This window comes from Phyllobates terribilis, unplaced genomic scaffold (assembly GCF_046119375.1).
Source record: "Phyllobates terribilis strain yellow unplaced genomic scaffold, ASM4611937v1 Scaffold_1__5_contigs__length_1240528914, whole genome shotgun sequence".
Taxonomy (NCBI): domain Eukaryota; kingdom Metazoa; phylum Chordata; class Amphibia; order Anura; family Dendrobatidae; genus Phyllobates; species Phyllobates terribilis.
The window spans coordinates 857,803,776-857,818,351 of record NW_027362761.1 but is presented as its reverse complement, the minus strand read 5'-3'; the positions used below and the strand labels follow the sequence as shown (position 1 = coordinate 857,818,351).

The window sequence follows — 14,576 nt, the reverse complement described above, 5'->3', positions numbered from 1 at the left end:
ATAATACCCCATGTAGGATGTCACCTCTCCCCCATATAATGCCCCATGAAGAATGCCTCTCCCCCATATAATGCCTCATGTAGGATGTCACCTCTCCCCCCATATAATGCCCCATGCAGGATGTCTCCTCTCCCCCATATAATGGCCCATGTAGGATGTCACCTCTCCCCCCATATAATGGCCCATGTAGGATGTCACCTCTCCCCCCATATAATGCCCCATGTAGGATGTCACCTCTCCCCCCATATAATGCCCCATGCAGGATGTCACCTCTCCTCCCATATAATGCCCCATGCAGGCTGTCACATCCCCCCTATATAATACCCCATGCAGGATGTCACCTCTCCCCCCATATAATGCCCCATATAGGATGTCACCTCTCCTCCATATAATGCCTCATGTAGGATGTCACCTCTCCCCCCATATAATGGCCCATGTAGGATGTCACCTCTCACCCATATAATGCCCCATGTAGGATGTCACCTCTCCCCCCATATAATTCCCCATGCAGGATGTCCCATCCCCCCATATAATGCCCCATGCAGGATGTCACCTCTCCCCCATATAATGGCCCATGTAGGATGTCACCTCTCCCCCCATATAATGCCCCATGTAGGATGTCACCTCTCCCCCCATATAATGCCCCATGCAGGCTGTCACATCCCCCCTATATAATACCCCATGCAGGATGTCACCTCTCCTCCCATATAATGCCCCATATAGGATGTCACCTCTCCCCCATATAATGCCTCATGTAGGATGTCACCTCTCCCCCCATATAATGGCCCATGTAGGATGTCACCTCTGGCCCATATAATGCCCCATGTAGGATGTCACCTCTCCCCCCATATAATTCCCCATGCAGGCTGTCCCATCCCCCCATAGTGCCCCATGCAGGTCCCCTATGGCCCCATACAAAAAAAAAAAAAATCCAATACTCACCTCCCTTCTCAGCTGCTTCTCTGGACTCCAGCGTAGCCGGCATCTTCACGCTGTGTGCTGTGACCGGACAGGAGAGAGCGCGGTGTAAAGACGTCACCGCGCCCTCTGACCTGAGACATCACAGGAGCTGCTGCGCAGGCACGGGGAAGGGTAAGTATGACGCCGGGGTCCTGATCGAGCGGGGGGAGGGACGAGAGGAGAGGAGAGGGGAGAGGAGGGGAGGGGAGGGGAGAGTAGGGGAGGGGTAAGTATGACGCTGCATCGAGCGGGGGGGAGGGACGGGAGGAGAGGACAGGGGAGGGGAGAGGAGGGGAGGGTAGGGGCGTCACACTTGTCCTCGGGAGATAAGCAGCCGTAGCCGCTGATCTTCCGACGATAGCCGCATGTAGGTCAGCGTCGCCTGCGGTCTGGGGACTTATGCTGCGAGCAGCCGGCTGCATCTCCCAGCTGCATCGCCGCTGACCTCCGTGCCTCACATGAGCCGCTAACGGCCGCCATGTTTTTCTGAAATGCCGCATCGCTGATTGGCCGCGGCCGGACCAATCAGCGACCCGGGATTTCCAGGACAGACAGACAGAAAGACAGACAGACAGACAGAAAGAAAGAAAGAAAGACAGACAGACGGGATAAGACAATTATATAGATAGATATTTCTTATGTATAGAGGATGTTTAGACTATGTATGAATTACCTGTGACAGTTAACAAAACATTAGCTAGAACAGAGTCAAACATTATTAAAATCATATAAATGGGTGATTTATATCTTTACTTTTGAGTTTTTATGCAGACACAGAAAAATACATTTTCATATATCATATAGAACTAGGTACAGTAATACCTTAACTTACGAGGTTAATTCGTTTTGTGACCAAGTCAATTTGCTCATATATCAAATTAAATTTCTCCATTAAAATGAAGTGAAATGCTATTAATCCATTCCAGCCCTCCAAAAACCACACCATTTTTTTTGCTGTGTATTTTTAAATAAGAAAAATTAACTTTATTAAGTTTAATAAAGCAAGTAAGCAAAGGGCCACTTGTAAATATAGCAAATATTGAACCCTAAACCAACACTCCAAAGAGTCAGAGAGTGCACATAATAGTAATTTATTGTAATCTGCTTCTATCTAATTGCTTAAATACTTCTTGATACAAGTTATATTGATCTGTGTTTCATTTTTGCACATGCACTTATTGATTATTGCTTATTCAGGGAGACTTGAGATGTCTTTATCCTGTTGACTCTTTTTGGGTTTGTTTTGCATGATTAAATCCACCCCTATTTTGTTTTGTGTACATTTTGTATATTTTAAACATTTTTAATTACCGTTTTATTTGGACTATAAGACGCACATTTTTTCTCCAAAATTTTGCATTTTATAGTCCAAATATATATATATTGTGGCTGTGGGTGGTGGGGGGTGAGGTGGAGCGGCATTGGCGGAGGAGCGGGCATAGGAGGGTGCAGCCCATGGGAGTGGGAAGAAGTGAATATTCATTTTCCTTAATAGCGAGCACACTGTACCCGCAGCGCGGCTCCTGCTGCGGCTCTGCGGTCATGTGTGCCCGCTATTAAAGACCATGAATATTCACTACAACCCACTCCCATGGGAGTGGGGAGTAGTGAATATTCATGCTCTTTAATAGCGGACACTCGAGACTGTAGAGCAGCAGCAGGAGCCGCGCTGCGGGTACAGTGTGCGCGCTATTAAGGTGAGTGAATAGTCACTGCTCCCCACGTTCATAGTCCCGGCGTGGGGAGCAGTGACTATTCCGGCAGACCACCTCACAGTATGAGGGAGCATAGCAGTGATGCCATGCGCAGCTCACACAGTGAGATCAGTGTCGGCAGCAGAGCAGGATGCATCGATGGAGCAGAGAGGAGGTGAGTATAATTTTTTTTTTTTTGTGTGCAGTGTGATGGGTATCAGGGGCTGCCAATCATACCAGGATTGAGGGGTGCCAAGAACACCAGGAAGAGGCATGAGTTGTGCCATGCATAACAGGAAGAGGGATGAGGGGGGCTATATATACCAGGAAGAGGGATGAAGGGTGCCACATACCAGGAAGAGGAATGAGTGGTGCCATGCATACCTGGAAGAGGGATGAGGGGTGCCATACATACCAGGACTATGCATACCAGGAAGAGGGATAAGGGGTGCCATACATGCCAGGAAGAGGGATGAAGGGTGCCATACATACCAGGATGAGGGATGAAGGGTGCCATACATACCAGGAAGAGGGATGAGGGGGGCCATGCATACCAAGATGAGGGATGAAGGGTGCTATACATACCAGGAAGAGGGATGGGGGGGTATGCATTCCAGGATGAGGGGTGCCATGCATACCAGGAAGAGGGATGAGGGGTGCCATGCATACCAGGATGAGGGGACATTACCCCTATAACAGTGTAAGCAGCAGACCCCCTCCCCCTTAACAGTGCAAACATTTTTTCTATTTTCCTCCTCTAAAACCTAGGGGCATCTTATGATCCAGTGCATCTTATAGTCCAAAAAATATGGTATTTGTTTGTATCGATTTGTTATTTAACAATTTTTCAAATCATAGCCTCTATATGCATTATTTTTTGTCTGTGCAGCTGTTTACTTCTCTTCTTATACATTCACTTTTTTTTGCACAGATTAGTGGATTGCTGTGGATTGCTGTGTCCACTATGCTTGGTTTCTTGTCAAAAGAGCACCTCCTGACAGATTCTAATGTAGAGAGATGGACAAGAGACACTAAGTAACTGTAAGCAAACACCACCCTCTGCTGGAACAAACTGAAAGTGAAACAAAGAATTGTGTTAGCTGGAACCAAAAGTTCCTAAAAGTTTTTGCAGGGGGAGAGACTTTTGTGTGCTGGACCTGATCATGTGATCCAGAGGGTTTCCTGGGTATAAAGGCCCTGGGTGCCAGATTGCAGGGGTCTTTTGGTGCCAAGAGAGAAGACGCTGCAGCCAGAGATTTTTACTGTTTCAAAGGACTGTACTGTTATTCACTAAAATATTTCTCATTGCTATTCCAAGTTGCTGTTTATTACCCTTGCTACTAACCCCCTTTGTAGAATAGTTGTTATACATATAAAGTGGTTATATCAATCCCTGACTGTTCTCGTCTTGTGTCTCTGTGCGTTGCATTCCGGCACCTGCATTACACTAACAACTAAAGTAAGATCTTCAGGGCATACTGGAATCTGTAGTTTTCCCAAAATATTGTAAACTCTTTGGGTATGGGACAAAAGTCATACCTTAACAATTGTATCAATTGTTTACTTTTTCCAGGTTTTTAAAGGGAATCTGTCAGCAAGATTTCACACCCCAAACTATTTATATTTGCATGTAGCTATTTCAAAGTCAAGTCCAGCAATACCTTTTAATAGCTAGTTAATTCCTCCATTACTGAGAAATCAAAGTATGAATTGATATGCAAATTAGTCTGTAGATCTGAAGTGTCCATCACTCCAACTTTGTGTCCCGAACAGCACCGCCTCCTCCTACTTGACTGACAGCTTCTTTGCTGTGTGACTTCAGGAAAAGAAGTCAGCAGTCAAGCAGGAGGAGGGGGGCACTGGGTGGAGAAGAGAGCTGGTGTGACAGAGGCCTCAGATCTTCAGCTTAATTTTTATATCAATTCAAATGCTTATTTAACAGTAATGGAGGAATGAACTGTTTATGTAAATGTGTTGCTGGACATGTCTTTTAAAAAGCTACATGTGCATTTAAATAGTTTGGGGTATGAAATCCTGCTGACAGATTCCTTTTATATTTTTATGTAATGACTGTAACACCAATGTCCCTAAGGTCCCTTTACACGTCAGTATAAAACCGATACTGGAAAAAAACAGTACTGTTATCATCAGTGTTTTGGATCAGTGTGCCATCAATGTTCCATCAATGTTCCATCAAATCGCCATCAATGGGTTTTTTTTGGTATAGATATAGAAACAATGAAATTACAAAGCTTCTACTATACTCCGCAATATTAAACACATAAAGCACATGGACGGCACATGGATGGCACACGGATGCCATCCATGCAATCCATGCACTATTCGTGTTTATCAAGGACCCATAGACTTGTATTGACCCTTGTCATCTGTGCTGCCATAAAAAAATGGACATGTCTCCTTGTGGTTCACACAGACACACCGTCTGTGTAAACACACAGACATGTGAAGATCACCATAAGTTATAATGGGTACATGTGTCATCCATGAAAAAAAAAACAGATACCACACATACTGCAAACATGGACATGTGAGGGGGGCCTAAGGAGACTAAAAAAAACTAACATTTTCAAATCACCCAACTGTTCCCTCATTTGAAAAAGATAAGATTAAGATATTTAAAAAAATAACATATTCAGCATTGCTGTGTCCATAAAAGCCTGATCTATCAAAATATAAAACTATTTAACTTGTAGAGCAAAAAAAATGAAAAAGCCAAAACTGCCATTTTTCATTTGATGGACCTATGCAAGAAAAGTGATTAAAGCATTGTCTACACCTCAAAATTGTATCAATCTAGCTTGCCCTTAATGCCCTTAAAAAATCCAGCACTCCCATATCTCAATTGATAGAAAAATAAAAAAAGTTAAGGATCTCAGAATATGGGGGCGTGGCCTGGCCAGATATGTGAGTGGAAGTGTGCTAGAAGAGGTCCTGGGATAACTAGCCTGCCGGAGGATCCACTGGGCCCTTAACTTCATAAAAAGCGGTATTAACCCTTCTATACACATCCTAGCACTTACCGGTGTGCATAGGAGGAGCGATCATGGCCGGAGGAGCAGTAGCAAGATGACGGGGAGCTGGAGGGAATGGAGGAATCCAAGATGGCACAGGCTCCTCTGCAGCAGGTACCAGAACAGGGAAGTCAGTGTCTGCAGGTACAGCACTGAGTCTGGCTGGCTTCGCTAGAAATCCAGATACAGGAGCCTGCACTACGACTGAGGCACAGACACAAATCATTGAAGTCTAATGGTTTGTCTGTGCTCTCAGAGGAATTCAATAACACTGCTGATAAGGTCTCTGTAAATTCCTGTGCCCTGCAGCATCACACAGAAATCACTGCTTCCCACCATAATACAGATCAGCAGGTTAATGAGCCCACAATAAAAGATGTGTTTATGGCTGCAACACAGTATGGAGCTGCTTTAACCTCACTTAGCAGTCACCTCACTTAGCAATTAGATGGGAGAGATTAAAGAGGAACTTTCTTTTATGAGGCACGGGATACAAAAGGTTAACGAACGCACTACAGCAGCAGAGGGCAGAATCAGTGATCTGGAGGATAGACAGTCTCCGATATCACAGGACAGCTACAGACATGGACAACAGATCATGGCCTATTAGCTAAAACAGATGATTTGGAGAACAGACTCAGGCAAAATAATATAAGAGTGATTGGTGTCCGTGAAAAATCTGAGAGCAATAATCCGAATGAGTACTTTGAGACATGGATACGGTCTTTGTTTGGGACTGATTGCCTGTCTGCCTTCTTTGCTGTGGAAAGGGCGCACAGGGTGCCAACCTGGCCATTGCCACCAGGGGCTCCTCCACGTCCAGTATTAATAAAGCTGCTGCACTACAAAGACAGAGATGCCATCCTTAAGGCTGTCCATGATAAATTGGACATTTCTATTAACGGACAAAGAATTTCCTTTTTTCCGGATTACCCCATTGAAGTTTCAAAATGTAGGGCACAGTTTCTTGATGTAAAACGAAGGCTGCGCAGTCTGAAAACCTCATACTCCATGATTTACATGGGAAACTTAGAGTGGCGGCTCTGGGAGAGACTTTCGTTTTTGAACATCCGAAAGACGCACTCCGTTGGATTGATCTGAATGAGCAGAGGATCCGTCAAAATCAGTAACTTTGAACCTGGATAATTAAAGATCTATACCATCGGAGTTTCCCGATTGACTGTTGGGGTCATATCCTTTACTTCCTAGCCCATGGCAAAGTGGACACAAGTATCCTGAGCTATGTCCGAATATTGCAGGCCCCCAGGAATTGTTTAACCCTTTTCATTTTAGGTTGATTGTTCGCTTGCCTTGTATACAGCTACAGGATGGACTGATGCCTTTCTTCATCCAGACTGAATGGATGGATTAATGTTTACTTGTTTAAATGTGTTTGTAGGGTTTTTGTTTCTATAAATTGTTGTCTGGTTCAGCAAATACTAGCGGTCAAGCCGACCAAGTGGAAATACTGTAAAAGGCAGGTGATCCCGGATATGTTCCATGACCGCCTCTCTCAGCCATTATATCTAGTTACAGTGGGTACGGAAAGTATTCAGACCCCTTTAAATTTTTCACTCTTTGTTTCATTGCAGCCATTTGGTAAATTCAAAAAAGTTCATTTTTTTTCTCATTAAAGTACACTCTGCACCCCATCTTGACTGAAAAAAAAACAGAAATGTAGAATTTTTTCCAAATTTATTAAAAAAGAAAAACTGAAATATCACATGGTCATAAGTATTCAGACCCTTTGTTCAGTATTGAGTAGAAGCACCGTTTTGAGCTAGTACAGCTATGAGTCTACTTGGGAATGATGCAGCAAGTTTTTCACACCTGGATTTGGGGATCCTCTGCCATTCTTCCTTGCAGATCCTCTCCAGTTCCGTCAGGTTGGATGGTGAACGTTAGTGGTCAGCCATTTTCAGGTCTCTCCAGAGATGCTCAATTGGGTTTAGGTCAGGGCTTTGGCTGGGCCAGTCAAGAATGATCACAGAGTTGATCTCAAGCTACTTCCTTGTTGTTTTAGCTGTGTGCTTAGGGTCATTGTCTTGTTGGAAGGTGAACCTTCGGCCAAGTCTGAGGTCTAGAGCACTATGGAAGAGGTTTTCATCCAGGATATCTCTGTACTTGGCCACATTCATGTTTCCTTCAATTGCAACCAGTCATTCTGTCCCTGCAGCTGAAAGACACCCCTATAGCATGATGCTGCCACAACCATGTTTCACTGTTGGGATTGTACTGGGCAGGTGATGAGCAGTGCCTGGTTTTCTTCACACATACCGCTTAGAATTATCACCAAAAAAGTTCTATCTTTGTCTCATCAGACCAGAGAATCTTATTTCTCATAGTCTGGGTGTCCTTCATGTGTTTTTGAGCAAACTCTATGAGGGCTTTCATATGTCTTGCACTGGGGAGAGTCTTCCGTCGGGCCACTCTGCCATAAAGGCCCGACTGGTGGAGGGCTGCAGTGATAGTTGACTTTGTGGAACTTTCTCTCATATCCCTACTGCATCTCTGGAGCTCAGCCACAGTGATCTTGGGGTTCTTCTTTACGTCTCTCACAAAGGCTCTTCTCCCACGATTGCTTAGTTTGGCTGGATGGCCAGGTCTAGGAAGACTTCTGGTGGTCACAAACTTCTTCCATTTAAGGATTATGGAGGCCACTGTGCTCTTAGGAACCTTGAAAAATGCAGAAATTCTTTTGTAACCTTGGCCAGATCTGTGCCTTGCCACAATTTTGTCTCTGAGCTCCTTGGGCAGTTACTTTAAGCTCATGATTCTCATATGGTCTGACATGCACTGTGAGCTGTGCGGTCTTATATAGACAGGTGTGTGCCTTTCCAAATCAAGTCCTATCAGTTTAATTAAACACAGCTGGACTCCACTGAAGGAGTAGAACCATCTCAAGGAGGATCACAAGGAAATGGACAGCATGTGACTTAAATATGAGTGTCTGAGCAAAGGGTCTGAATACTTATGACCATGTGATATTTAAGTTTTTATTTTTTAATAAATTTGCAAAAATTTCAACATTTCTGTTTTTTTTTCCAGTCAAGATGGGGTGCAGAGTGTACTTTAATGAGAAAAAAAAATGAACTTTTTAGAATTTACCAAATGGCTGCAATGAAACAGTGAAAAATTTAAAGGGGTCTGAATACTTTCCGTACCCACTGTAACTAGATATAATGGCTGAGAGCAGCGGTCATGGAATATATCTGGGATCACCTGCCTGCAGTGGTGTGTCTGCAGGAAACGCACTTTGGGAAAAACAGTGTTGTGGGCATGAAATATTCATGGCTAGGCCACAGTTTCCACTCCACCTTCTCCACATATTCTAGGGGGGTTAGCATCCTAGTACATGGGACTATCCCTTTTGAATTAATTGATTCCAAGAAAGATGGAGAAGGCTGATTTGTGGGCATCCACTATAAAATATTCACAAAAGAAATTCTACTCGTGGTAGTCTATGTTCCTCCTCCATGTAACAAAATTATTTTGAAAAATATTGCTTCACTAATGAATAAGATACCGGGAGTTCCAGTCTTTTGTATGGGAGATTTCAATAATGTTGTTCATCCATTTTGGGATAGATATAAATCAGACACTGCTACAAAAACTGCCACCATAACTAAGTTTGGAGAAATATTATCAAACTATCATTAGTGGACATATAGCGTCTCAAATATCCTAACACTATACAATTTTCTTACTATTCTAAGACACAAAACATTATCACGTATTGATATGGTATTGGGTACAGAACATATTTCCCCCTTGGTAAGAACAGTGGAATATTTGCCCAGAGTGCTATCAGATCATTTACCCTTGCTGACTACTCTTTGTCTTTTACCCAGGCCGCTAGATTCTCTGACTGTGTGGGCCATGAATCCCTTCTGGCTTCAAATTATAGATATTCCACTGATCACATCTACTTTAGGACATTATTTTAAGCAAAACGACAAACGAGTGTCGCAAAACACATTATGGGATGCCATGAAAGCGTGCTTACGAGGAGTCTTAATACAGGCCATTAACAGATCCAAAACTAAGACAAAACAGTTTGGGGAGTTTTTAGAAATTTGTACTAACTGGTGTAAAAGAGAACCTGATTGAGTGGGGAGAGGCACAAGAAGCGTACACCACACATATCAGGGAAAAAGCTAAAAACAAATGCATGTTTGCCGAGACACACTTCTTTGGGGAGGGGGAGAAGGCAGGACACTTATTGGCCATGATAGCAACAGCCCAGATGGGGAGTTCTTTTATTGGTGCTTTGAAGGACAAGGAAGGAGTGGTAGTAAACCAGACTGACCAGATCTCAAACACTCTGCTAGAATTTTATAAAGATCTATATACATCCAAACTGCAATTTAATAGAGAACAAATCTTATCCTATTTTTAAATAGACCACTACAGCTGGAGCAGTTACAAATGGCAGTAGCCTCTATGGCTAATAACAAATCTCCAGGACTAGACGGGCTTCCCACAGAAATATATAAGAAATTTGGAAATATTTTACTTCCCCACTTACTGGCTACCTTCGAGGAAGCGGTGAGGGGGGGAACCCTACCCCATTCAAAGCAAGAGGCGGTGATAGTAGTCATACCTAAGCCAGGTAAAGACCCTTTAATCCCTGACTCATATAGGCCCATATCTTTATTGTCAACTGATGTTAAAATTATTGCGAAGGTACTGGCGTCTAGATTGAATACAGTAATTTTTACAGTTATCCATTCTGACCAATCAGGCTTCATGCCTGCTAGATCCACAGCTGTTAATATCTGGAGAATGTTTCAATTGCCGGTGGATGATGGTGGGGCTAGAGCTGTATGTTCTCTGGACGCCGCTAAGGCATTTGATTCTGTTGAGTGGGAATATTTATGGGCGGTGTTGGAAAAGTTTGGTATTGGACCTAGTTTTATTTCATGGGTTAAATTGCTGTATGATAGGCCGATGGCTAGAATACGGGTAAATGGACACCCCTCCCGGCTTTTGGACTGAGTAGAGGTAAGTGGCAGGGGTGCCCGTTGTCCCCCTTGCTCTTTGCACTGGCCATTGAACCCCTGGCATCGGTTATCAGGTAGCATCCAGGAATAGTTGGGTTTTGTAGAGGGAATAGTGAAGAGAAGGTCGCGTTATACACTGATGACACTTTATTATTTCTGGCTAAAACTTCTGAGTTCCTTCCTATAGCAATGGAAACTATAGAAACATTTGGAAAATACTCTGGTCTGAAGATAAACTGGAGCAAATCAGTCATACTTCCATTGAATAATACAGATGAGAATGCTTCCCACTACATTAACTCGAGTTTACAAGTGGTACCGGAGTTTAAATATTTAGACATCAATATATCGGCAAAAATAAATGATTATGAGAAGTTGAATCTTGATCCAGTCTTAATTAAATTTAGAGGTAAACTAGGCGCCTGGTCTAAGTTACCATTGTCGGTTGTGGGCCATGCTAACCTGGTCAAAATGATCTAGATGTCACAATTGCTGTATGTTCTACACAACTCCCCAATATGGATAAATCAGAGGTTTTTCTTTAAAGTCAGTCAGGAGTTTTGAAAATTAATATGGGGTAAACAGACTCCGAGAATTAAACTGGAAACATTGCAAAGAAACAAAACAATGGGAGGGCTTGCGGTTCCTAACCCATGGGTATATTATGTGGCATCTCAGCTTCAACATATTCAGGGATGGGATGACCCTGGAGGAGGGGGAGATCAGCGTATGTTGCTACAGCATTATTTCTAATCAGATAAACTCTATGAGGTATTGGAGGCACATAAGTTTGGGACACTCGGGAACAGTGAAAAAATTACAAGGAATAGAAGGTGTTTCACAATTTACTTCATTATGGAACACTCCATGGCTTCCAAATCTATACCAACTGGTGAGATTTGGCTCCTGGAGCACCAAGGGTTTAAACAGACTTAATCAAGTGCTGATAGGTGATGTGATTAAGGAATTCTCACAGCTGCAAAATGAATATGGGTTACCTCACTCTGAACTTTATAAATACTTACAATTTATATGTATGCATGCATATCGGGCGGAAGGCATTGTTCTGGAAGGAGGGGAACCGCAAAACTCAATAATACAGAGAATAGCTAATCTACATAGTTCTCGTGGACTGATCTCATTACTTTATAACATTCTCTTTGACATTATATTGACAAACCAGCCGATGCGATCAAAAGAGAAATGGGAGAGTGTAATGGGACCCATAGAGGAAAATCACTGGTCAGATATACTGGAAAGAGTTCCACTATTGTCTTTACGTGAATCCCATAGACTGTCCCATATATACAGTACAGACCAAAAGTTTGGACACACCTTCTCATTTAAAGATTTTTCTGTATTTTCATGACTATGAAAATTGTACATTCACACTGACGGCATCAAAACTGTGAATTAACACATGTGGAATTATATACTTAACAAAAGAGTGTGAAACAACTGAAAATATGTCTTATATTCTAGGTTCTTCAAAGTAGCCACCTTTTGCTTTGATGACTGCTTTGCACACTCTTGGCATTCTCTTGATGAGCTTCAAGAGGTAGTCACCGGAAATGGTTTTCACTTCACAGGTGTGCCCTGTCAGGTTTAATAAGTGGAATTTCTTGCATTATAAATGGAGTTGGGACCATCAGTTGTGTTGTGCAGAAGTCTGGTGGATGCACAGCTGATAGTCCTACTGAATAGACTGTTAGCTGCTTTTTTCTTGACATAATACAAATTCTAAGTAAAGAAAAACGAGTGGCCATCATTACTTTAAGAAATGAAGGTCAGTCACATGAGGACCGCCCCAGGAAAGGAAGACCAAGAGTCACCTCTGCTTCTGAGGATAAGTTTATCCGAGTCACCAGCCTCAGAAATCACAGGTTAACAGCAGCTCAGATTAGAGACCAGGGCAATGCCACACAGAGTTCTAGCAGCAGACACATCTCTTCAACAACTGTTAAGAGGAGACTTTGTGCAGTAGGCTTTCATGGTAAAATAGCTGCTAGGAAACCACTGCTAAGGACAGGCAACAAGCAGAAGAGACTTGTTTGGGCTGAAGAACACAAGGAATGAACATTAGACCAGTGGAAATCTGTGCTTTGGTCTGATGAGTCCAAATTTGAGATCTTTGGTTCCAACCACCGTGTCTTTGTGCGACGCAGAAAAGGTGAACAGATGGACTCTACATGCCTGGTTCCCACCGTGAAGCATGGAGGAGGAGGTGTGATGGTGTGGGGGTGCTTTGCTGGTGACACTGTTGGGGATTTATTCAAAATTGAAGGCATACTGAACCAGCATGGCTACCACAGCATCTTGCAGCGACATGCTATTCCATCCAGTTTGCGTTTAGTTGGACCATCATTTATTTTTCAACAGGACAATGACCCCAAACACACCTCCATGCTGTGTAAGGGCTATTTGACCAAGAAGGAGAGTGATGCGGTGCTACGCCAGATGACCTGGCCTCCACAGTCCCCAGACCTGAACCCAATCGAGATGGTTTGGGGTGAGCTGGACCGCAGAGTGAAGGCAAAAGGGCCAACATGTGCTAAGCATCTCTGGGAACTCCTTGAAGATTGTTGGAAGACCATTTCCGGTGACTACCTCTTGAAGCTCCTCAAGAGAATGCCAAGAGTGTGCAAAGCAGTCATCAAAGCAAAAGGTGGCTACTTTGAAGAACCTAGAATATAAGACATATTTTCAGTTGTTTCACACTTTTTTGTTATGTATATAATTCCACATGTGTTAATTCATAGTTTTGATGCCTTCAGTGTGAATGTAAAATTTTCATAGTCATGAAAATACAGAAAAATCTTTAAATGAGAAGGTGTGTCCAAACTTTTGGTCTGTACTGTATGTGATACACCAGGTATATAGGACACCTCAATTCTTATTTAACATAAGATTTCGTTCAAGTCCCCATTGTCCAAGATGCCAAACTAACATAGCAAATATGCTTCATAAGATGTGGAACTGTCCTAACTTGGTGTCCTTTTGAAAGAGTGTTGTAGCAATGATTAACATGGTTTATTCAATTGACGTAGAGCTTTCACCATTAGTATGTATACTGGGATATGTTGAACATCTGACTATTGATGAGTACGGCAAAATTGCGGCGGCACTTATGTTATATATGGCAAGAAAATTGATAGCCCAAAAATGGATAGCAGATCAGGAGCCTATGATATCAGAATTTATTGATAAAGTTAACTGGCTAGTAAATTTGGAAAAAGGCATATACCTAAAAAGAGATGCTATCTCTAAATTTGACAAGATATGGGGTCTATGGATTGATGGCCCTGGGTTGACATCTAGGGAACTGAGGGGTTTCGCCTTGGCTTACTTTAAGTTACGTTTATATGATGCCTCAAATTAAACTCTGAAAATTAATAAAAATGTTATTAGTACTTCCACAAGTTATATGTAATTGGATTGACTATTGTTACTATGCTCAGATATTTGTTCATCTAATTATACTGGTTTTGCAGAGCCAAGATGTATAAATAACTCATGTTTAATGTTTCTTAAGGTTGGGGGGGAGGAGAACTGTGTTTTTCCAATGTTTTTTCTAGTTTTTCTAGTTGTTGTTGGTTTTTCCTTTTTTTATTTTTTCCTTTGTGTAAATCTTTATAAAAATCAATAAAAAACATTTGATTTTACAAAAAAGGATCTCAGAATATAGTAACACAAACCATTTTTTTTTACAAATTTCTGATTTCTTTTCACAGCTGAAATAAAAATAAAACTTTCAAAGTTTGGTATTGCCATAATAGTACTGACATGAAGACTCATGTTTCAATGTCACTTTTACCACACATAGAATGAAAAAAACCAAAACTTAAAATTAATGATGAAATTGCATATTTTTTCACAATTTCACCACA

The 14,576-nt window shown here is 42.4% G+C and overlaps 1 protein-coding gene across 2 annotated transcripts in view; it reads right to left on the bottom strand.

Annotated features, from left to right (window-relative positions):
- The window catches only part of LOC141153732 (alcohol dehydrogenase 1-like), a 107,022-nt gene that overhangs the window by 65,511 nt on the left and 26,935 nt on the right, over positions 1-14,576 (bottom strand). The window lies entirely within an intron of this gene.